The sequence below is a fragment of the Lissotriton helveticus genome, chromosome 6, assembly GCF_964261635.1.
Source record: "Lissotriton helveticus chromosome 6, aLisHel1.1, whole genome shotgun sequence".
Taxonomy (NCBI): domain Eukaryota; kingdom Metazoa; phylum Chordata; class Amphibia; order Caudata; family Salamandridae; genus Lissotriton; species Lissotriton helveticus.
Genome location: NC_136067.1, coordinates 1,897,024,295 through 1,897,048,843, shown reverse-complemented (window position 1 = coordinate 1,897,048,843; position 24,549 = coordinate 1,897,024,295). Strand labels below are relative to the sequence as shown.

The 24,549-nt window shown below is 44.0% G+C and overlaps 1 protein-coding gene and 1 long non-coding RNA gene across 2 annotated transcripts in view; one reads left to right on the top strand and one right to left on the bottom strand.

Moving 5' to 3' along the window:
• ALK (ALK receptor tyrosine kinase) overlaps positions 1 to 24,549 on the top strand; it is a 2,452,973-nt gene that overhangs the window by 1,718,876 nt on the left and 709,548 nt on the right. The window lies entirely within an intron of this gene.
• Positions 16,519 to 24,549, bottom strand: part of LOC144761942 (uncharacterized) — a 123,172-nt gene continuing 115,141 nt past the window's right edge. The window contains exons 2-3 of the long non-coding RNA XR_013595966.1: positions 18,058 to 18,222; positions 16,519 to 17,238 (exon numbers count right to left, since the gene is read on the bottom strand). This is a non-coding gene — a long non-coding RNA (uncharacterized LOC144761942). The remainder of the gene's footprint in view (positions 17,239 to 18,057; positions 18,223 to 24,549) is intronic.

Below are 24,549 nucleotides of genomic sequence, written 5' to 3'. Positions count from 1 at the left end.
GAGCAGCTGAGACTGTCTTCTGATGCATCTAAGTGTAATCATACTTATTCATTTGCTGTTTCTTTTTACCACTCCTGCAGTAAGGGGCCATATCTGAGTACCAATAAAAATATAACATAATGGGAAGCCTGGATGAAAAACCGCACACATTTTCCACTTTCTTTAAGGTATCACAAATAATGCCTGCTTTTGAAAAAAACTTTAGTATAAGTTCATGCATTCCTTCAAATGTTCATTGGTTTGCAATGATAAACGAATAGACTGATTTTGGAAAATGTGGATTAATATGAGTTAAAGAATCCCTGCTGTACAGTGTAAGGATATTCCAATTTACTAAGGAATTCTGTGGTGATCTGCAGTGTCATAAAAAGCATAGCCGTGGGTGTATTATGTCATTTAATAAGTGGATTTTTCTACCCTCACATTGAGCTTGCAAATTGTCCCATTTCAGTTGTGAGCAGCTCATTCAGTCATGTGTTTGTTGACTCACTACAGAACACTCCAGCTGTCTGTCGGGAGACAGCATTGTATACAATACTTCACAGAGCCAATCTTTGTTCCAGATCAGATGTTTTTCATGTCAGTCGTAATTTCCTTTGTGCTGTTTGTTGTTTTCCTCCCTATCTGTGTTTGACCCGCCTGCAAGAGCTATTTGGTGTCGCTCTCTGTAGATTCGCCATCCATCCCTATCCAAATACAGCATTGTATCTAGGAAAAAAGAGCAACATTTAAACAACACCGGTTTCGTGCATTTCAATGTCACCTAGTGGCTATAGGAAAACTGTGAATACTACTATATGCAAGCTTTGAAAATGCTGCCTGTTTTGCTCAGGTGGAAAGGTAAGCGGGGCGATTGTCTTCTGTCATTTTGTTCTGCTCAGACGGATGTATGACGTTACAACGCATACATTTACATCGCGGTACATTACATCGCGATTTTTACAACAAATGATACTATTCCTTGTCCTAGAGCGCCATCCTGCGCAAGTCGTTGTAATGACTTGCACTGTGAAAACCGCGATGTAATAGCATCGCGATATAATCCCAGCGTTGTAAACGGTGTATCTTGCTCAGACATGACCTGAGCAAATTAGGAGCACTGCCTCCAAACCGCAGTATTTGTGTTCCCAAGACTGTCCAGCTTAATTGTAGAGGAAACACCTTTTACAACATGGCAATCATCATGCAGTGCCTTTTCCACACACCCAGTTGTAGCAGGGATGTAATGAGACCCCCTTCTATCCTTTTTGGCTTGTAGGTTTGGTGAAACAGTAGCAATTACAGTCTGTGGGTCTTGTGAAAAATTTGGTGTGCCTCTGCCTGAATGAAGGGCACCAGCTGGTAGTTAGCCATTGCATCTCCACTAGGCATATGACAAGCTTCTTTGATTTATGCAAGACAACTGAAGGCGAGGGGACATTATTTTGCCTGAACAGCCTGACATTTCACATAGAAATAAAGCTGTCATCCCTGACTCTTTTGGTCAGGATGATCTGAGGTTCATTGCTTCCAAAGCGCTGTATTTTTCTGGAGTGAGGTATATGTTGCTTGCCTGAACACTGCCCATTGGACACACATCCTGCTATTCTATTAGCCACAAAGCTGCTGTATTGCAGAAATACAAGCTCAAGGATCTGTGGGATAATTCAATTGAAAAAATGTGGCGGAAGCAGAAAATTTCAGGAGTGGAGTATCGTGCCTCGTCTGCTTGATGAAGGAAAGGTTTTAATGCATGCATTAATAGATGATTTATGGGTCCTCACATTCTTTTAATAACTACAACTGTAAGTGCTCAGCCTGTCCATGAGGTCCTTATGATCAATCATCTTTTAATGCTGCAGGCCAGCTTTAGCTGCTATCACATATCTCCCTGCACCTCTCGTTGGAAACTAAAGACCTCTAAAATCCTGACCAGGGAGAATTCAACTTTTCTTTGCTCTATGTGAGAAACTGCATCATCCATAGGCAATGAGCACGGAGCACCTTTTCTAAGTCACACAGTGCAATATAGCTTAAGCGTTGACCTGTAGTTTTAGGTTTCAGTACCAGATTGATTGTGGAGACATGGGGGGGCTGTCGAATCACTTGGTGTTCAAAAATAATTTACCTAAATCTCATTCACACTTTCAGATCCTTCCACCGCTGGAAAAAGAAAATGGCAGGCAACTGGCCCCATCTCATATGGGGCAACAAAAGGTGATAGGTGGAATGCTTACAAAAGTCTTGCTTTACTGCATGATAATCCCATGCCATTCCAGTTTGAACCCAGCCATATGCAAATCAGTCTTGACCCTGGGCCCAATGGGAACAGTCCAGCCCGAACTGCCAGGCCAGATACTCCCTGGACTGGAAACAAGCATCCTAGGACCAGTTTCGGGGTTTTACCCCTCATCAGCCAGGATAGCTTGACTCCAGTGGCATGGAGAGGCACGGGACCCACGTCTGGGCATACCCGTCCATCTCGGGATGACAAATGCAAAAACAACAATTGAAGGACAGAATGCAGAACAATGTCATACATTGTTTTTGCTCTCCCCTGAGGCGAAAAGCCGGGGGAATCTTCCTCTACCTGTTACACCTGATAATTTACACTCGTCGCTGATTTACAAACGACCGATTTTAAAAATTGTAAAATATTTTAAAAGTGCTTTTTAAACGTTATCATACCTCGTGGGTGAGATTGCTTCACCAGAGGTCTTCGTGTAGTCGCCAGGCAAAGCGCGCTGCTACCAGGCGCCCTGACCTCACCTGACCCTCCCGAGGCGCCATCTTGGAGAGGGAAGGTCAGCGCTGCAGTGGCTAGAACCCTCCCACCCTCCTCTGCCCAACCACGAATAAAAACATGGCACCATCCCGTCCGCGCAGCGGGTGGGCGCAGCGGGCGCGCCGAAGGCAAGCCCGTCTGCGCCCGCCCGCGCCGGGACCGGGCCGAGGGCCACGACCCCTGGCCCAAATCCTAAAGATCTCCGTAGGGCTTACCCAGAGGACGTTCTTCCTAATCTGAGACCACCAATGAACTATGCCTGGGCCACATTCGATTTCTGTAAAACGCCTAACAAAGTCGAAAGATGTTGTCCCCACTGCCACTTCACGACATCGAATCAAGGCGAAGAACCTCCCAAAACAACATCCTGAACCTAATAATGTTGCCATAGCCCTCATTAATGCACGGTCCCTATGTAAACATAGCCAGGAAATCGCGGACCTGATAACAGATTTTCAGTTAGACATACTTTTCATCACAGAGACATGGACAGATGACTCGTCCGACCCGGACGTTGCCATTGCCACGCCTAGAGGTTATAAAGCCTATAGACAAGATAGGCCTAGAAAGAAAGGTGGAGGGATCGCCATTATAGCTAGAGAAAATCTTGATGTTATAATGACTCAAATACAGGACATCTCGTGCGAGGCCTTGATGTTTGCAATCAGACTTAGCCCGCACTTCAACTTTAAAGGGCTTCTTCTATACCGGCCCCCAGGAGTCAAAACTGGCTTTTTAACTAGCATAAGTACACATCTGGAATCTCTGGCACTAGAGGACTCGATTACAGTATTAGGTGATTTGAACTTCCACCTAGATGACAATAACCATAAGGAGACGCGAGCTCTTATAGCGGATATGGAAGCCCTGGGGCTCCATCAGTTGGTTACATCACCTACTCATCGAGCTGGACACATTTTAGATGGTATATTCTCTAGTGTCCAGGGGCTCCATGTACGCGATATCCTTCCGATGCCTTGGACAGATCACTATGCGGTTTTCTGTACCTTGGTTATGGATAAAAGCCCAGTAAAAGCTACTACTCTCCCCAAGTCAACATCCTTTAAAGCGTGGCACAATATTAACCAGCTGGACCTAAAAAACCATCTGGATAACACTTGTCCGCTAATTTCATCTAACTCCAACCTGGCCGTACAACAACTCCACGACTGGTTGGGACATGCCATGAATTTGTTAGCCCCTACTAAGAAATTATCTAAGAACAGGTCCACCCCGACTGCACCATGGTATACAGATGAACTAAAAGCACAAAAACAACAGAACAGACACTGGGAAAGACAATGGAGAAAGACTTATAGTCCAACAAGCAAAATTAGATACAAGGATGCCTTGGCATCATACAAAACCATGATCATAAAGGCAAAAAAAGTGTACTACATGACGCAAATTGAGCTGGCAAAAAATTCCAGCAAAAAACTATATGATTTAACTAAAGCTCTCTCGGGTAATACCCCTGACTTGACTCCACCTCCATCCCAAGACATGTGTGATGCTTTGGCCAATTTTTTCTTTACTAAAGTGGATGATATTTATCAAACCTTTATGGCTAAAACCACGCACATTAAGGCCCCCAACACTATCCACGAGGTCCCAAAACCTACCTCAACATCAGCTTTTACTAATTTTATTCCTCTGACAGAAGATCAGGTATTAAAAATCGTGTCGACAGTCAAAACTGGATCTAGGCTGGATCCTTGTCCACCGTCGGCTCTCTTACCGGTGATGGACTCGATAATACCAGTCTTGACACAAGTCTGCAACTCCATCCTGCTCTCAGGGATATACCCCCTTGAGCTTAAAACTACACTGCTTAAACCACTGTTAAAGAAACCAGGAGCCGGTAAGTCGGAACTAAAAAACTATCGGCCCATTGCCAGTCTCCCGTTCATGGCCAAAGTGGTGGAAAAGGCCATGAACATACAACTATCTGAGTATATAGAAACTCATAAAATGCTTGATGACACTCAGTATGGCTTTCGCAAATACCATGGGACCGAAACCGCCCTTATTAAAGCATCAGATGATGTAAGACTAATAAGAGATCAGGGCGGGACAGCAGTGTTGGTACTGTTGGACCTCTCAGCGGCTTTCGACACGGTCGACCACAGCATTTTGGTCGACCGTGTCGGGAAGATGGGCATCTCCTCCACGGCAAGAGCTCTCCTCGCTTCCTTTCTCTCTGAGAGAACGCAGGCCGTCACTCTTGGCTCCTACCAATCTGTCAAGTTGTCACAACCGTGTGGTGTACCTCAAGGCTCATCCCTTAGTCCGACACTTTTTAATATCTATGTGTCGGACCTGGCCAATGTCATCAAGGCACATGGGATGAGCCTAACCTCCTACGCGGACGACACTCAATTGGTTATGGCAATAAGAGGTGATGGAGAAGAGGTAGCCGAACGATTTCAGAGAGGATTGATGGAGATAGGTGAGTGGATGGCAGTTAATTGCCTAAAACTTAACTCGGAAAAAACCGAGGTGATGATTTTTGGACAACTCTTGTTAAAGCCTGAGTCGGGTCGGGGACAATCGATATTTGCCCGGCGGTATTGCCTCTGTGACCCTCTAGTTATTTAATCAATGAAGAGGCAGGCGCTGGAGACTGGAAAGCAGGAAACAGGGTTTTTTATTCTCTCCGGAGGAGAACACAACAAAACCGGCAGAAGGTATCGTTCTGAGGTGTTCTAACTTACGTTTGAGGCCTGGCCCCTTATATACAGTGTTTGTGATTTTTATTACAGTTTACATACACATGACAAAGCTTTGATATACGGAAAGACATTCCCGGAATCCCCCTTTTGGGCCCGTTCCCACACATATCTACAGTAGAAGTCCCCACCCTAGTCACAACAGGTGATGAGTATCGCGCAGCTGGGTATTCCGCCGATTCACGGAATGTGGGGGGTTTGATCGGATCTCATGGAGTGGGGGCTTTGATCAACCCGGGGATCCTTTGATGGGGGAAACTTTCTATTGTACGGGGAGGGGCAAGGAATGGTATCGGCAGAGCTGGGTGTTGGCCTGGGAACGGGGAAGACAAAAACGGGCACACGGGGAAGAAGGGGGTTTGCATCTAAGGGCCGGAGATCATGAAAGGGAAGCGGGGGGTGTCGCGCTGGGAACAGGATGAGGGCCTGGGGCAGAGCAGCGCCGAAGAGGGGTTTATGACTCAAGGCAGGTGCAAGCAGGGGGTGGTCAGCGTGCAGGCTTAGTGAAGGCGAAGGGCTATGCCAGGGGCCAGCGGCATGCAAAAGGGTTCGTTCTGATCGGGGCATCTTAAAAAAATGGCGGGCGCGCACAACAAAAGTGTGGCATCAGGGGAAGAGGCAAGATGGCGCAGATAATGTTCACCAAAACGTACTAATTTTCAACAGTCCTCCCTTTAACATATTCAAGACATCTTGCTGGCTCATTTTCTACTCGGTTCTATTGTGGTGGGCATGAGAAAGAAAACGGTAGGAACCCTAGATGAAAAGAGTGTAAACAATACATTTTAACATTTCTAGTTTTTAGGAGGTGAGCCTATTTGATAAACTTTGGTCAATTTGTTTAGCAGGAAAGTCATAGGAATGTAATACAAAAACGATTCTGTAGCGATTTCATACTGGCAGGTTATTACATATATATCAGGTTCGGATTGGAGCATGATCAATACAATGGCGGCTGGGAGAGAAATGAGGTCTAGCAGGAACGGCGATTGGGGATGTCAAATGTTCGAAGATTAACGAGTTCTCATCAATCTTTGTTGCCTTTCGTTGGCGCTGTTGAGCACCGGCGGTGGAGCTACAAGTCCAGCTCTGTTCTAAGTTCTGCGTTGCAGGGCACGACCCTTTCCTCGCGTTTCTGGTCGGAAAGGTCCTTTTCGCCCTGTGTCCTTTGAGGTGATTGTCAGAAAGTTCAGATGGAAGAAGAGCGTACAAAACAGTCCATAGGGTAGGTCAGAGGAAAAGGGGGATGGAGCAAGGCCAAATTAGGAACAAACTAGGGGAACGAGAGACTTCAAATAGGCGGGCGTGTGACCGAATTCAGAGAGCGGGGACTTGTCGACAGACACTGGACATCGAGCAGGGGCATCAGGTCGACCCTTTCTTCTCATGTTGTCGAAAACAGTGCCTCGTCCTGCAGCTCTTTTCTGTCGTGGTCTCGCCTTGGCTAATGTCGCAGGTGTTCCTTAGTCTGCAGTCAGGCCTCGTGCTCCCACATCCGGTCCTTCTCTCCTCCAACAGCAGTACCCTTAAACAAGTTTGAAAAGACAGTCTTTAGAGAATTTGCAGATGAAGATAATCAAAAAGTCTATTTCTCTCCCAGCTCCAGGCAAAGAATGAAAAATGCCCGTTATATTAGTGTTCACAACTGGCATATGAATGACCGGTGACGGGCCTGTTGGATTTACTATGACTTTCCTTTACAATTATTTATTACAATCACGACAGTTCATCTGATGGTGACCCACCTTCGTGAGACGAACCTGGCAAAGATATGCTGTTCTCTAGAGTTTTACATTTACAAAGGGTACTGTGAGTCGTCAACATGGTACTACACAGGTATTTTGCTGAGAGACGATCATGGCTAAACATTTCCTTTTTATCGATGCATCCTGCCTTTCAACTACTACGGGGTTCATTTCGATGATTTCTTTACCTTGGACTAGTCTGTTAACCTTGTAAAACATCGCTCTGGATCCTACGTAACCTTTTACAGCCCTATTACTTAATTAGGAAGGACAGGGGTTTTATGGGAAACAACCAGGGACATAGGAAACTTGTGGTAAGGGCATAAATCGACCCATCTCTCACAACCGGAAATGAGGGGTAGTTTCATAATTCCAGTTTTTGGGCGGCTGATACAGGGGAGGTAACAGGGGTGATCATTTTTCCGGTTTGGGTATTGTGGCAATTCGGGGCGGGGAGGGTCGCGTATTCTGAGGTCTTTATTTTATACCATAGGAGCCGTTGACATGTAGTTCCCTTATTTCGGGCCAGATTAGGGAACCTCTGTCGTCTTACCTGTCCTTTCCCTTACGGCCCAACCTCGGTTCATTGACTTCTAGCGGAAAAGGAGAGGTAATGACGCGGCCTCAGGGTGGTTGTATTAAAGACAAGTTTTTTTTGCAAATACTGACGGTATTTGAAGCCAATTAGGTGGTGTGCTAGGGGTGGCAGTCTGCCAATTTCGGGGTTAATCACTCGGAAGAGTGGGAGTGCAAAAATAGAGGGAGAGAGAGAGAGAGAGAGAGAGAGAGAGAGAGAGAGAGAGAGAGAGAGAGAGAGAGAGAGAGAGAGAGAGAGAGAGAGAGAGAGAGAGAGAGAGAGAGAGAGAGCGCAACGGCAGGCTAAATAGTACACGTGCAACAGGGAGGGTGGCAGTGTATTCAAGAAAGGCTATTTAGTGCATTACACAGTAAAGGGCATTCACGGGTCTGCGTTAGAATCTTGTAATCATGCAGTTTGAGCATTAGACAGGGTAGAGGGGACGTGCCTTGAGAAAAAAGGAAAGAAGAAAGGAGGTACCATTTTGTCGCACTTTCTCGCATTCTCGGTCCTTCGACCAGTTGGGTCAACGCCTCAGTCACACACACACATTCCCTCGTAGTTTCGCATCATACGTGACATGGGTTCATTCGTCCGGTCTGGTTTAAGGGTGATCACTTTTTATCAGGTTGTGCTAATTTTTCGGGTTTGTTCGATACGTGAGTAGTGTGCAGGCGTGCTTAGACACCACCTTGCGGCGCTAGTCTGCTTCGTGTATTAGACATGGCAAGGCTTCAGATCTTCGCCACACCTCGGCTGTAATCTCTGATGTAACCTGCAGAGGGAGGAAAAAAAGGGGGGTGGGGGAGACAGCATTCGCGCATATTCAAATACATGGATTCATAAGTTCTTTACTTACCTCTTACTCGTCTTTCCTCCTCGGGGCAGGGTCCCTGGGGATATGGTTTCTGGAGTCGAGGGGGGTAGTGTGTCCATATAGGTCGTGTGCGGGGAAACGTAAAAAGGAAACCAGGGGTGCTTAGTGCGAGGTATCTAGTCAAAGGATGTATCTCACTATCGGGATCCTTAAACCTCTTTCAACGCTGTGGCGTTCTAAGGTTCTTCGGTTCTTGGGTCAGCTCCGTTCCCCGATACTTTGGAACGTTGTACTTTATCACATTTACATTATTTCATTTCACCCTCCTTTTACATTCCCTCATTTACACCGTTCGTTTTACCCATCCTTGGAAGTCAAGGTCTTCCTCTACGCGAGAGTTCATGAGTCAGTCGCGTACTTTGAAGGCGGAGTGTCGTGTTGTCGATCCGATCCGTCCTCCAGGGCTGGGCAACCATCTTCTTTTAACCTTAAAGAGAGAGCAGAGTAGGGTGCACAGAAAAGAACTTTCCCACCGATCCCATATTTTTTTAAAATAAAGCATGCAATACCCGTTCATAGTTTCAAAAACTTTATTTTGCAAAATCATTTCAGCATGTGGATTATGAGGGTGCGGTCGTATTTGGCCGGTCGTGGCAATGGCTAAAGTGCGTACAGTGGGGGGGTGTCGTTCGCAGCAATAAAAACATCGGAAAGTTTTACTCATTCATTTGTAAGGAACTAAAACGTCTATTAATTGGCTGGGGGTTCGGGGGCATTTTATTTTCATAATTTAGAAGCATAATCATAATAGTGGTAATCAGATTTCCTATATGCATACCGTACGTGAGCGTCGTAAATGAAGTTTACATCAGTTATAAAAATATAATACATTGTACATTTGTAATCAACATTTGTAACGGGGATCCTTTCATACTGTTCGTAGAGTGAGTTCTCCTTGTCTTTTCTAGCCAAGTGTACAAAGGATCATATAAAATCTCAGAACATCAGGTTTATATTAGTGCGAAGGAACACCACGAGGTGTTCGTAAGTTCCGATTGATACCAGCGCTATTTTGGGCGGGGCCGGCTCAGTCCGGAAGCAGCATCAGGGGGAAATGTTTCCCATTACTGGCAGTTTGGACCAGAGTCCTTTTCGGCAGTTCTAGAATTCATGCTAACAGAAGGAGTGGCAATGTCATGTTTGTTTCGTTGGCGATCAAGGCAGCCGTCCCTTACCGGAAACCTGCAAAGGCCGAAGGTTCCGCCGGGGACCTTTGTAGGATCTTCAAGGCTGCGGAGATGCTGTCGGAGATGGAGGGCTCGTGCTCCAGGGGGCAAATGTTCGAGTTATATTGCTGGTCAAAGTTACTCTAGTGGCCGGGGCCCGCCTTCCAGCGGACCCAGACGCCATTTTGAGGCCCTACAGGGGCCACTCTCGTCGAGTTTGCAAGAGTGGGAGAGATCCTTCGGAGTGAAAGGAAGAGGTCCCTGTTGTGTGAAGGCGGGACGTTCAGCTGGGGTGCAGCTGTGATGCCCCCACCTGGGGGGGGGGCGAGGGAGACTCGTTCGCGCCGTCTCCTTCTCCCGGTGCACTCCATGCTGTTCTTTTTCATCGCCCCGCATGAAGGTCTCTCCACATCCGGTGTTCCCCAAGTCCTGTGCTCAGTGCTGTGGGAGTATGGCCACCTGTGGCGCGCATTCGGCGCGGCACGAGTATCAGTGCAGTCATTGCAGGTTCGGTGTTCCGAAAATATGGCCACCATTGCACGTTCGGTGCTGCGCAAGTACTGGGGTGCCACCATGGTGTGTTCGGTGCTGTGGAAGTATTGGCACCATCGCCTGACTGGGGGCGTTCGGCGTCGGGCCGGGGGCTGGGAGACCTCCTATCGGTGGAGGTGGGAGAGGCTCGTCCGCGTCGCCTCTCCCTCCCAGCCCAACCTGGACAAATTGTTGTGGAGGTACGTGCAGGACATCCCGCCGTCCAGAGCTGCTGCGGCTGTTACGGAAGAGAAAAGGAAGAGGTGCCTCGTTCTTCTCTGGACATGTGGCGGGACTACTTAAGTCTATCCAGGCCCGTTGCGGCTGGCTGAAGAGACATGTGGCGGGACTACCTACAACTGCCCGGGCTGCTGGCTCCTGCCTCTCCTCCGGCTCCCCCATACGTTAAGATTTCCTGACCAAGAGTTGGCGGCCGGGCCCGCCTTATATGGGTTGCCGTTGGTTGGGCGTAGCCGTAACCCTGCCCTACTTTGGAAGGTTCCAGAATGGGGGGGGGGGGCGAATGTTCTGTTTGACTTTCATTTTCTACAGTTTACCGTTATTATTCCTTGTTTGTTGTGCTAAATTAAAAGTTCAAGTTCATTAATGGTCTACGGTTTTTGTTTTACCATTTCCTTCTTTCCAGGTTGCTTTTATGCTAATTTTCTGCTAACAGAGGTTGAGTAACACGGAAACACGTGTAGAGGGATGACGCAGATTTGTACATTACATACACACAGACTCAGACGGGGGACAGTACAAGTACGACATACAAAGACCCAAGACGAATATAAAACAGTTATTGGTCATAATTATCTCTTTCCGTCTGCGAATTTGAAACGAGGCTGGGTTCCCGTCTTGACGTTGCCCGACCTAGGAGAACTTGAGCATGCCGCTGAAATTGTCCTGGCGAAATCTGTGCCATCGGGCATAATCAAACGTGGTGGTTCTGTCTGGTCTGTCTATGTAAGTCGGGTTCTTCTTTGTCTCGCGCTTTTTCTCGTACTGCCGGTCTGTCGTTCCTGTCGGCCCTTTGCCTTTACTCACGCTCAGTAGAGTCGGGCATTGGGCTTTCCAGTGTCCGACATACCTACAAAAAGCGCATTGGTCTGGCCCTAAGTCTGGTCGTCTTTTGCATAGTGTCGGGGGATAAGTTGTGGGTAGCGGTGTCCTGGGGTTGTCCTGTCGGTATATTTCTCTACTTGGTTTGTCCTCGTCTTTTCTCTGTCGTTGCATAGCCTCTCTGCGCCACATACCGAGACTGTCGAGCATAATTGGCGTTGTCTTATTATTTCGAAGGGCTATTTCTAACGTTTCTATTTTATCGAGGTCAAAGGATCCTGCCAGTGGCCACTGTTTGTCTTGACTCTCTTCGGTATACCTGTGCCACAATTTATTATAGGCTATGGTGACTAATCCATAGTTTATGAACATGTCCTTATTAGGGGTGCCTTCTAGTGGAGCTATATGGTCCACCTCTAATACACGGTCCGGGCTAAACAGGCTATTAATCAGTGGGGAGAAGACAGACATGACGGCTCGTAACGAGGGACTAAAAAGTCAGCACTGTCTATCTTATCACTAGGTGCAAAGACTGGACAGAATATTTCTATTCAACGTTGTTTGCAGGCAGTGAATACCTCATGGATCAAAAATAACAAAAAGACCAATAAATAACAATGGGGAGAATGAGTAGGTCCGCAAAGATCTGCGTTACCTACCCTTTTCACTATCTGCAAAAAGGGTGGTCTCTTCCCTGTTTGCAGACAGGGAATCTCCAGGAAACAATAGTTTTGCGAACAACAGTTCAGTTTCAAGTAATTATTGAGTGGGGGAGAAAAAAATAAGCACGGCTGCTGCCCTACCTATCCTCCACTGCTTGCAAAGAGAGAGCCCGTTGTTTCTCCGTTTGTAGACAGTGAATCTCCAAATAAATAAAGAGCAATACTAGTGTTTTTAAACAATCAAACAATCAAGCAATTATTTCGCAACTTGTCGTGATTACACGACCTTACCCGGACCATATGGACAGTTTCTTGTCTTCCGAATCCAGCGCCCGATCGTCCTCTTTTTCTCGTATTTCTCACGGCACTCCTGATGGTCCCCAGTCAGGACCGTAGATCACTCGAGAGAGGTCTGTTCGGAACTAGTGAAGTTCGGATGATCGGCTGCCAGACGAGGGTCTATTGGGCAAGAGCTCTCCCGATCGTTGCAGTCGTTCACTCTGTCGTCGGGACCTCTCCCACTGGATCCACGAGTCGCTGATGGGCCCCACGCTTGGGACGCCAATTGTTAAAGCCTGAGTCGGGTCGGGGACAATCGATATTTGCCCGGCGGTATTGCCTCTGTGACCCTCTAGTTATTTAATCAATGAAGAGGCAGGCGCTGGAGACTGGAAAGCAGGAAACAGGGTTTTTTATTCTCTCCGGAGGAGAACACAACAAAACCGGCAGAAGGTATCGTTCTGAGGTGTTCTAACTTACGTTTGAGGCCTGGCCCCTTATATACAGTGTTTGTGATTTTTATTACAGTTTACATACACATGACAAAGCTTTGATATACGGAAAGACATTCCCGGAATCCCCCTTTTGGGCCCGTTCCCACACATATCTACAGTAGAAGTCCCCACCCTAGTCACAACAGGTGATGAGTATCGCGCAGCTGGGTATTCCGCCGATTCACGGAATGTGGGGGGTTTGATCGGATCTCATGGAGTGGGGGCTTTGATCAACCCGGGGATCCTTTGATGGGGGAAACTTTCTATTGTACGGGGAGGGGCAAGGAATGGTATCGGCAGAGCTGGGTGTTGGCCTGGGAACGGGGAAGACAAAAACGGGCACACGGGGAAGAAGGGGGTTTGCATCTAAGGGCCGGAGATCATGAAAGGGAAGCGAGGGGTGTCGCGCTGGGAACAGGATGAGGGCCTGGGGCAGAGCAGCGCCGAAGAGGGGTTTATGACTCAAGGCAGGTGCAAGCAGGGGGTGGTCAGCGTGCAGGCTTAGTGAAGGCGAAGGGCTATGCCAGGGGCCAGCGGCATGCAAAAGGGTTCGTTCTGATCGGGGCATCTTAAAAAAATGGCGGGCGCGCACGACAAAAGTGTGGCATCAGGGGAAGAGGCAAGATGGCGCAGATAATGTTCACCAAAACGTACTAATTTTCAACACTCTCACCAGAATGGCCCGCCTCGTGGTGGCCCCAAACGTTTGGTGCCCCTCCCAAACCGGTGACCAAAGTAAGACATTTAGGAGTAATTTTCGATGACCATTTAAACTTCATGGACCATGCCATCAAAGTGGCCTCCACAGCCCATCACAAACTACGCATGATTCGGAAAATAAGCCCTTATCTCCCAACAACTGCTATTAAAACACTGGTGAGCTCATTAGTCCTGACATCACTAGACTACTGTAATGGGCTTTTCATTAACTCACAAGTTAGAGTGATAAAAAAACTGCAGACCATACAAAATGCAGCAGCTCGCCTTATTCGTGGAATCCCTAAGTTTGCTCCTCTCTCCGACGCAATAATAAAACTACACTGGCTGACGATCCAGAACAGAGCCAGATTTAAATCACAGTGCATTGTTTACAAAGCACTAAATAAACAGGGCCCGCAGTTCCTTACAGACCATCTACGTCCGTACCAACCTACACGTCTGCTGCGCTCCACCAACAGCAACCAACTTTCGGTACCTCGCACCAGGACAGTGATGTGGGGAGATCGACGTTTTGTGGTAGCAGCTTCCAAACTCTGGAATACTCTACCCCATGACATCAGAGCATGTTCCACACTGCTCCAATTTCGCAAAAAATTGAAAACCTGGTTGTTCAATAAATAATTCACGGTTCGGGACAGAGGTCAGAGCACGGCAGCTTAATTAACATCAAGCTGGCAAATTAATTAGCGCCAAGACACCTCCGGGTAAATGTTGCGCTCTATAAATGCCAAAATAAATAAATAAATACATTCAGCCCAGTACAGATATCTAGGCCTAAATCCATTGGTTTTTTGCACCCCATGCCATTCCAGTTTGAACCCGGCCATATGCAAATCAGTCTTGACCCAGCGCCCCAATGGGAACAGTCCAGCCCGAACTGCCAGGCCAGGTCATTCCTGGACTGGAAACAAGCATCCTAGGACCGGTTTCGGGGTTTCACCCCACATCAGCCAGGGTAGCTTGACTCAAATGGCATGGGGAGCACGGGTCCCACATCTGGGCATACCCGTCCCACTCGGGGTGACAAAAGTAATTGAACCTAAAGCATCACTTGTAATATGTAAAGATTATTTGCCAGGTGTTTATCTGTTTGGAGTAGCAAAAGCCTTTCCAGCTCACAAAATAGGTTTAGCAACCTGTACCGAATTGCAATTATGAACAGCCATAAAAGCGATGTCCCATCCCAATTGGCAAGAATCAATTGTTTTTTACTGCAATTTGGGTCTTAAACTATTGAAAAGTTACCAACCCCAAGTTGGGGTGGAAACTGATTTGCAAAGTGGAAAGTGTTCCTTTTTCTTTTGTGAATGATGTTGAGTGGCCTTGGGGTAAGTCCCCTGGACCACTGCCAACCGCTCACCCAAATTTTTCCCAAATGGGAAACGTATTTTTTTTAAAGCAGCATCGGTTCCTTAAAGGAACATGGGCTGGTTTAAAAACAGACAAGCGTTGATGGCCTGCTTTCGCTTGCAGGCACCCCCCTTTGTTTGTAGCCAATTACATGGGGTGGCAAATAGCAACCTGCCTGTCATTCTATTACCCCTGCAACTGGAAATTTTACAATTGACCTATTTGTTCATAGTCTCATCGCAAAAACAGAGGCAGGTCGCAAAGCGTTATTGTGCAATTTGCGACCACTTTTTGCAACCTGCCTCTTAGTACATCTGGACCTCAACGCTGCATTCCTGCCTTTTCCACATGCTGTAAATAACACAACTCTAGTAGCCAATTCATGGCACTCTTTTTACACACCTCTGAAGCATGAAAGTCCGAGTCTGCCTTTCTGGATTTCAAACTCATGACCTTCAGAACACCACCTTTGTCAGCAGTGAACTGTTAGCTCACTGAGCCACGCTAACAATGGGCGAAAAGCTTACACGATAGGCAATGTGTGTTTATTTATACATTTTAAAATGGCATTTTTGAAACATTGACTAACATATCACTGGGACACCAAGACGAACATGTATACAATTTGTATTCACAAAAGTTAAACTGATTGGATTGCCCACTATAGACGACAGAAGCAAACACAATCACATGCATTGTATCAGATCCTATGTGATGGAAATAGCATCAAATTAACTTTATTAACTTGACAAGTTAAGCCACTGTTGTCAAAGTTAATTAAGGGCTTATAACCACTTAGCAAACAGCAGTGCCAGTGCTCTATAATTTTTTATTTTGACACAAAGAAACACACGTATACACCAATTAGGTAGACCTCTGTGAGATGACATTTTATGTCTAGCCTGATGACAGTTTACAACATGTATTGCAGCTCCTGTTCCCATTTCTGTAGCTCTTCTAACATTGTGTACAGACTTTTGCCGGCTCTTGAAAGAAACTAAGGAGCCCATTACGATGTCGGGTGGATTGCCCCCGCCAGGCTGGCGGTAGCCACCGCCAGCCTGGCGGGGGCAATCCGCCCAACATCGTTGCACTAAAGACCCCCGCCATATTAGGATGGCGGGGGGGACCTCGGCGGATGGAAAGACCGTCTGCTGCTTTTCCGCAAAGGTCGCCTTGCGGCCGGGGCGGAAAAGGAATAATATGGTGGCGGTGTCTATCAGACACCGCCAGCCATATTAGGATGCCCTTCCTGACATGCTTTTCCGTGGCGGCAATGACGTCATGGAAAGGCATGCGGAGACTCCCTGCGGGGGCCGGTTGCGGGCCCCCTTGGAGTCCGGGGGGTAGGGAGGTGCACATGGGGGGTACCTATGGTACCCCCGCATTTCAAAGTGCAACATGGCAGGCACCACGCGGTGCCTGTCATGTTGTGCTTTGAAATGCACAACGTGCATTTTTACCATTGTGGCGGGCGGCACTTTCTGCACCGCCCGCCTCAATGGTAAAAATACAGGATGCGCCCGCCCGTGTGGCGGGTGCATCCTAATGCTCAAGGCGGGGTCCGCTGCTCCTATGGCGGGCGGTCCCGTTTTGCACGAGGATGGCGGGCGGGCAAAGTCCGCCCGCCATCCTAATGACCCCCTTAATGTGCAACTTATATTTGAAAAACATTTTCTCCTACACTGTCTGTTTTTATTTCTTCAGTCACACTGGATGCAGAACCTCGCCTTTCTGGGTTTCAGTTCTCGTCATGTTGATCTGTTTCGACCTTCAGTTTGTGTTCAATCAGCCTGTGCCTGGTGAATGACTGTCTTTGTTAAGTATTCATGAAAGACCCGAGGTAGACCGCTGGCTTTTGTTCGTGGGCAGTGATTTAAGACAGCCCCCCTTGGTGTTCATTTTTAGATGCGGGGTACAGTCATTGACGTGAAGGCTTTTTGGACTTGCAGGAACCCTTCTCAGGAAGATGACATTCTGGTGTTAGATGTGGCTGGTGGGGTTCTCAAAGCTTCTCTGTTTTACTATTATGCTTATTGTGTTTCCTGATTTTTCTCATTGAGTATCTGGTGAAGTTTGGCTCCATCCGAGGAAAATAAAGTATACAAATGTAACTGCTTCTTGCTTCAGGGAGCTTAGTAACATTAGTATATTTTCCAGATCTACTCTGCACCAACTCTTCGGGGAGTTTCTATACATCACAGTATGCCGTTGTCTAACCCTAGATTTCTGCAAGTGTATTGTTCAATGTGGTGGTCACTGGCGGTTCCCTGACCTCTGGCCTGTAAGACAAAGTTGACAGAGAATTACTTTCATATATTGGTTCCATTAATTGAAGTATTTCATTTGTCATTAGTTTCTTTATGTTGAAGAAGGCACTTTAATTATTCTAGTAGTGCCTGATTATTTGAAAAAGAAATACCCATGTAGATTTTTACATAGGTTTGCAGTTCTGACTTGCTTGAAATGTAGAAAATATTTGAGGAGTCCTCCAGGCCACCTGCTGCTCTCACATTCATATACATTTTTGCATTTCTAAGTGTAATGACTTAACATTTCTGAATGGGAAAGGTTATGCTGAGGTGTATTTACCTTTTTTCTTTTTTTTACCTCCACGTAGATTACATTTTTGCCCATGGATAAACTCCTCCCCGTGCATTCCCACCGATTTGGAGGTGTTCTTCACCTTTTCCCATCTTGAAAATGGAGTTTATCTCGTTGCAAGCCCTCAACCATTTTTCTCGGTGGTTAACTACCTACAGAGGTTTTATGAGTCATTGTACGTCCTTTCCTAGTAAGCCACATTCATAGAACAGGAATTCTGAGAAGCCATGTGTACAGAAATTGTCCAATCAAAATATTCAAGATAATTAGCTTTTGCCATACATTGGAAACAAATTCAGGGAATCTTTTTGCAAACTTGCCTTTTACATATTTTGCAAGGTGTAAATACCACTAATTTCGAAAATGGGTTCTGTCTGTTTTTTCCACAAAGTTCGTGCAGTTCTCTTTTCTCTAGTCTGTTCCTTCCCTACCTATATCCTGCAACTGAGTAACATGTCAACTGTTTTTCAAACAGCTACTTCAAAGAGACCCCTTACCTCTTTCCACTGCTTTTTCATCTTCCCTCATCATCTTCCCTCCCTTGTTGTTCTTTTGTTCTGCAAGCTCTGGTTAGTTGCCATTACTCAGCAATCACATTAGTCACATTAGTTTCCGGAACTATGAACAGTTGTAACATTGACAGGAAAACCTACAATTAGAAACTGAGACGAAGTTGGAAATAAACCATCAGAATTATTTTATTTTCATTGCTTTTATTAAGGTTGAAAATGCTTTATTGTAGAAATAATAGATTAACATGAAATAAGAGCAACTGCGCATGTAAAAGCACCTATGAAATATAGAAAGATAATCAAAACATTTGTGAAATATTAGTAATTTCAACAAGCACATTGGTATTTTACAAAGAGTTTTGGAAGAGAAGGGTTTAAAAGACGGTGAGAAAGGGGAGAGAAAGAAAAAGAGGGCAGAAAAAAAGGGAAGATGGATCCTCATTTAGGCATATTAAGGTAAATATAAACATTAAATGCATAATACATACAGCAAAATATAGAAAGCAGCTTTAATACTGAGTCATGGAGGTTAAAAAATAGTAGTTGTAGTTGGAGAAGTAACAGATTTTCTAGATAACAACGAAGAAAACAGCTACCATAATAAAACCTGTTCAATCATCAGGTGCATTGAAGTAGCATTAGCTCTGTCAAGTTTATGATTGTGATATCATATTTCACCACACAACAAATGAGATTACAGTTGTATCCTTCCATTCAGACGTAATATTCTGTAATGCGGTAGCAATGAGTAGGTCAACAAGTTTTCAAACTATGATTTGGGTATGCCCTATATGTGATGAATCTAATAGAAAAATATGTATTTTATCAAACAGAATTTTTTTTGAACAAATATCAGACATCTTGTTCCAAACTTGTAACCAAAACGTATGTACAGGTGGAAATTCAAAGAACATATATTCAAGTCAGCTATCAAAAAAAGCTAAGAAAAGGTACTATTCAGACAGAATTCAAAATGCTAAATGTGCAATTAAAGAATTCTATTAAATACTCAATGAATTTCGCAAACCAAATTGCCTAGAAGGAACTCAACCTGTTACTCAAGATTTCGCAGACAAGCTGGCAAATCATTACACGGACAAAGCAGACACATTGGACTCGTACTTGAAACAGAAACAAAGCACCAGCACTAACCCTTGTACAAAACAGCAATCCAAGAATACTCTAACCCAGCCTCTCCGTTCCTTCCAACACATCTCACACAATGAATTTATGGACTTTGTCAAAGCAAACAGGCCTGCTGGCAGCCCTTCTGACCCCTGTCCACCACAAACTTTCAAGACAATTCTTTTAACAATCTCTGCTGCCATTCCAGTAAGAAGAATCAACAACGATTCCTTAAGTACCGGAATATTTCCAGAAGAACTCAAAAAGTCACACATACGCCCTTTACTGAAGAAAACAAACTTGAAACCGCTGAACCCTGACAACTACAGACCTATTAGAAATGGACCTTTCCTGGGCAAACTGATAGAAGGAGCAGCGTTTGCCCAGATGTCACAGTTCATTCAAGAGAATGACATACTTTCAGACTTCCAAAAAGGATTCCGTCCTGGAAGAGGCACTGAATCTGCCTTCCTTACCATCTGGGATGACCTGAAGAATACAGTAGACTGCAACAGGGTTGCTGCGCTACTCCTGTTGGGCTTCACGATTGCCTTTGACACGGTTGACCATGACACTCTGAAACAAAAACTCTATGAAGCCAGCATAGAGGGAACTGCTTTAGACTGGATCGCGTCCTACCTTCGAAACAAAACTAATGTCATTCCCCACCTTTCTCGTCCAAACCATACGCCACAAACGCAGGGGTCCCTCAAGACTCTATTATCGCGCCCATGCTTTTCAACATCTACATGAAGTCATTACCAGAACTGATCAATCAGTTTCACCTCACGTAATATAACTATGCAGATGACACACAAATACTCCTTCAACTGGAATGCCCCAAAGACATTGGAAAATCCCCAATTTTCAGTTGTCTCAGAAGGTGGGTCAGTGGATGACTTGGAGCCCTCTCAAATTGAATGCTTCCAAAACGGAAATACTTAGGTGTGGCGATTGGAAACATTATGACCTGCTTACCGCCTGGCCTGATGAACTGGGATTAGTGCCTAAAGTATCGAAGGAAGTAAGAAACCTCGGAATGACCATGGACTCCAAGCAGAGATGAATGCCCAAGTAGACAAACTAGCAGGATCAAGGTTTGTCACTATAAAAACGCAGCAACAAATTGTCCCTCATTTGGGATTTTCACACAAAGTCCAAGCTACCATCTCCCTTGTTCTGTCCAAACTCGATTACGCCACTAGGCTCTACCACGAAAAACCTTTAACGACCATGGAAAGACTAAAACGGATTCAGAACTCAGCTGCCAGACTACTCTTGCATATCAAACCGCGAGTCCACATCTCACCTGCATTGAAAGCCCTGCATTGGTTACCAGTTGCCAGAAGATCCTCGTTCAAGCTACTTTGTATCACCCATAAAGCAATCCATGGAATGGGACCGCTCTTCATCAGGAATAAAATCACCAAACACATTCAACAAAGGAACCTCTGCTCTAAAGGGGCATCTTGCCTCAAAATCCCATGATACAAGAAAAAAACCATGGGTGGCACATCCTTCTCTGTTCAAGCAGCCGAACTATGCAACTGCTTACCCCCCAACATAAGATCCACTGAAAACCACCTTATCTTCAGAAAACTACTCAAGAATTGGCTCTTCCCCACAGAAGCACCATACGTAAACAGAATTTTACAGCATATTCCTCTGTATATAAGCATCTATTTTCACAATAGATATGTACGTATCGTTGTGTATTGCTTTGTATAAACATGTAGAATGATTATGTTGTTAAAAAAACAGTTTTGGTCTACATGTACTTGCTTCCATTGTGCATCTATGTACCTCCATGTACTTGGATCTGTGTGTCTGTTACTTTTCTCCTGAAAAAGCATATCCAATGTGCTACCCTATTTCTCATCCTGTACCTCTATCAATATCTTTAATCTACATATACTGACCTCCTTTAATGCCTCTATATACTTTCAGTGTACTTATGGATCTATTTATTTATCACGTTCTTCTAATTAAGCATTTCCAATGCACTACCCTATTTCTCAGCCTATACTTCTCTCAATATATCTTCTAGCCCAACTTTCTGACTCATCTCAAACTCCTTTCTACTACTCTTTCCAATGCACTACCCTATCTCCCACCCTATATATCTATCAGTATATCCTCTACATCCAGTCTCTCATTTATCCCAAACTCCATACCACTACTTTGATCCCCAAAATAACCCTTTCTAGACTCTCTCCTACTCTACCCCTCCTTGCATCATCTGACACCTCTTTTACTATACCGATCCTCCAAAACAAACCTTTCTAAACTCTTCCCTCTGACTCTTTCCCTCCAAAAACCCTTTTTACTTGTCCAAAAGCCTCCTCCTACTGCTATGACCTAAAAAAAAGAAATACAAAAAAAACTGAAATCCTTCAATCTTCTATCCCTCCACTATCCTGTTCAATCAAAATAACAGACTAACATGTCCACTTCTCAAATTCCAAATTCCACTGTACTAATTCACCACTAATCCTTTATGGGTTCCAGAGTAGTGTGCTACTCGCCAATAAAGCGTTTCAACACCCCATCAGGGTTACGAGCGCTATATAAATGCAAATTTTTTTCCATTTTCTACCCCTCCCCAACCCTTCTCACTCCAAATAACTGACTAACATATCCACCACTCAAATTAATTTCATGTTTCACCATACTAATTGTAGCGTGCTACTTGCCAAAAAAGTGCTTCAAAACCCCATCGGGGGTAGCAAGCGCTATATAAATACAAACCTCTTTCCCTCTTCTATCCCGCCACCTACCCTTTTCTATCCAAATAACTCAATAACATATCCACCACTCAAATTACTTCATATTTCACTATACTAATTTTCAACACTAATCCTTTATGGGTTCCGGAGTAGCGTGCTACTCGCCAGAAAAGCACTTCAACACCCATCAGGGGTAACAGGTGCTATTTGGATGCAAACCTTCCCCTTCTATCCCTCGCCTATCCTTCTCACTCCAAATAACTGACTAATATCCACCACTCAAATTACTTTCATATTTCACCATACTAATTCACCACTAATCCTTTATGGGTTTCCAGACTACCGTGCTTCAATACCCCATCAGGGGTAACAAGCGCTATATAAATACAAACCTTTTTTTCCTCTTCTATCCTTCTGCTATCCTTCCGAATCCAAATACCTGACTAACCTATCCACCACTTAAGGTTTACTTGCATGTTTCACTATACTAATTCAACACCAATCCTCTATGGGTCCCGAAGTAGTGTACTACTCGCTGAAAAAGCACTTTGACGCCTCGTCAGGGGTAGTAAGTGCTATACAAATGCAATTACAATACAATATATAGAATGTCACTTTTCTCCTCATGATAAGGTGATGGCAAAAAGGAAAGGGGTAAAATAAGAGCTTTAAGGCTTTCATATCGGATGGCTTGGTTCGAGGAGATTCCAAATTAGAGTTGCAGGTCTTAAAAGGCAAGAGGGGCCCCATCGGAGATAAGCTGACCTATGGGCATGATTCCTTTTTGAACCCAGTCTTTCCAAAGGAGAAGTCAGTTATGTAATTGGATATATTTTTTATACCGAAGAGGAGAAGACTCCAAATTAACTAAATTGGAAGAAGAGCAAGTAAGAATGGACCTGGCTAACTTAACAGAATAGGTAAGTGTCAGTCAGAAAAACGACTTAGGAGGTTGTTAAGGGAAAACCAAGTCTTGAATGGAAAAGGGTGTAATTAGGGAGTGTTGCCGGATATTTGCATTGGGTAGTGATTCTTTTGAAGGGAAAGCCAAATCTGTTTTAAGTGTAAAAGTAGAATGGTATTTCTTAAAGTTTGGAAAATTAACTCCCCCAGTATCTATAAATTGTTGTAGTTTGACAAATGATATATGTACTTTTCGTTGATTCCATAAAAACCATATCAGTAAAGTATTAAGGTATTTAAAAAATGCCTGCGGGAGGGTAACAGGGAGCATTAATAAATACAAATTAAATTGGTAACATCATTTTAATGGTAGATAACCTGCCCCACACTAAGATAAAAATAAAAGCGACAATCATTGAGACAGAGTCGCTATTTATGATTTAACTTTATCAAGGTTAGCAGACATAGTATCCTCCTTTAAAATGTAAATACCAACACATTCGATATTTTTAGAATTCCATGTAAATCTTGAGTCTTGAAACAGTTCTTGAAAACAACATTTGTTTAATGGCATAACTTCTGATTTGTCTATATTTAGTTTATAGCTGATACTTCAGAATACTAATTTAGTAGATGGTATGCTCCAAAAAGAATGTTCATCTCCATATGTAGTGAATTTAACTTTGATATCTTTGTGTTCAGTCAGTGGTCAGTGTGACTGCTCTCCCCCTAGCAGCTCCACCGTTGAGTTACTGCCATCTGAGTCCGGAGTCTCCGTGCTAGGTAGGTGTTCGAGGGGTAAATGGTCAAAATATCGATTCCAAAATATAGACAAACCAAAATATCGAGTCCAAAATATAGAATGGACAAAATATCGAATGGACAGACTATAGACATCAAAAATATCGTTTTGAAGGTAAGTAATGTAATATCGATTTTAAAAATATAGACAGTCAAAATATCGAAGTACATAATATAGTTTATTAAAAATATCGAATTTTTAATAATATAAAATGTTTTAAAGTGTTTTTTATGTTAGTATATGTGTGAAAAGTGTATATATTTTAAGTAATTAATTTTATGTTATTTAATTATTGTGTAATTTAATTCTGTAGCGGGTTGTGGGTTTATAGGGGATTGGGTGGGAAGTAATTTAATTATAATTAATTAAATATGTTAATTAATTAATTGGTATTTATTTAGAATACATTGTTAATTAATTTTTAATTGGTAATTAATTAATTCTTAATTGATCATTATTTTTTATTAACTGATTAATTGATAATTATGTGAATTACATTAATTTATTTTCTGTAGCGCGTTGTGGGTTTATAGGGGAATAGGGTGGGAAGTAATTTAATTATAATTAATTAAATATGTTAATTAATTGGTATTTATTTTGATTAAATTGTTAATTAATTTTTAATTGGCAATTGATTAATTCTTAAATGATTATTTTTTATTAATTGATTAATTGATAATTATGTGAATAGTATTAATTTATTTTCTGTAGCGGGTTGTAGGTTTATAGGGGAATAGGGTGGGAAGGAATTTAATTATAATTAATGAAATATGTTAATTAATTTATTGGTATTTATTTTGAACAAATTGTTAATTAATTTTTAATTGATAATTAATTAATTCTTAATTAATTTTTATTAATTGATAATTATGTGAATTATATTAATTTATTTTCACTAGAGTGGTAATAGCAAAATTTACC